General features: G+C 40.3%; 1 non-coding gene across 1 annotated transcript; it reads left to right on the forward strand.

The window, feature by feature from the left end:
- The first annotated feature begins 321 nt into the window (after positions 1 to 321).
- LOC112724393 (small nucleolar RNA R71) lies at positions 322 to 425 on the forward strand. Its single transcript, XR_003163558.1, has one exon. It is a non-coding gene; the product is annotated as a small nucleolar RNA R71 (small nucleolar RNA).
- The last annotated feature ends 436 nt before the right edge of the window (positions 426 to 861 follow it).

Below are 861 nucleotides of genomic sequence, written 5' to 3' on the forward strand. Positions count from 1 at the left end.
GTACTGTTAGATGCAGCTTGCATTCCATTCAGACTCTGAGAGATCATATTGACTTGCTGAGTCAATATTTTATTCTGAGCCAGTATGGCATTCAGAGTATCAATCTCAAGAACTCCCTTCTTCATAGGCGTCCCATTACTCACAGGATTCCTCTCAGAAGTGTACATGAACTGGTTATTAGCAACCATGTCAATGAGTTCTTGAGCTTCTACAGGCGTTTTCTTTAGGTGAATGGATCCACCTGCAGAAGTGTCCAGTGACATCTTTGATAGCTCAGATAAACCATCATAGAATATATCCAGGATGGTCCATTCTGAAAGCATGTCAGAAGGACACTTTTTGGTCAGCTGTTTGTATCTTTCCCAAGCTTCATAGAGGGATTCACCATCTTTTTGTTTGAAGGTTTGAACATCCACTCTGAGCTTGCTCAGCTTTTGAGGAGGAAAGAACTTGGCTAAAAAAGCCGTGACCAGCTTATCCCAAGAGTTCAGGCTATCTTTAGGTTGAGAGTCCAACCATAATCTAGCTCTATCTCTTACAGCAAATGGGAAAAGTATGAGCCTGTAGACTTCAGGATCTACTCCATTAGTCTTAACAGTATCACAGATCTACAAGAATTCAGTTAAGAACTGAAAAGGATCTTCAGATGGAAGTCCATGAAACTTGCAGTTCTGCTGCATCAGAGAAACTAATTGAAGTTTCAGCTCAAAATTGTTTGCTCCAATGGTAGGAATAGTGATGCTTCTTCCATGTAAATTGGAATTAGGTGCAGTAAAGTCACTAAGCATCCTCCTTGCATTATTATTATTTTCGGCTGCCATCTCCTCTTCCTGTTCGAAAATTTCTGAAAGGTTATCTTTG

The sequence above is a fragment of the Arachis hypogaea genome, chromosome 11 (assembly GCF_003086295.3).
Source record: "Arachis hypogaea cultivar Tifrunner chromosome 11, arahy.Tifrunner.gnm2.J5K5, whole genome shotgun sequence".
Classification (NCBI taxonomy): domain Eukaryota; kingdom Viridiplantae; phylum Streptophyta; class Magnoliopsida; order Fabales; family Fabaceae; genus Arachis; species Arachis hypogaea.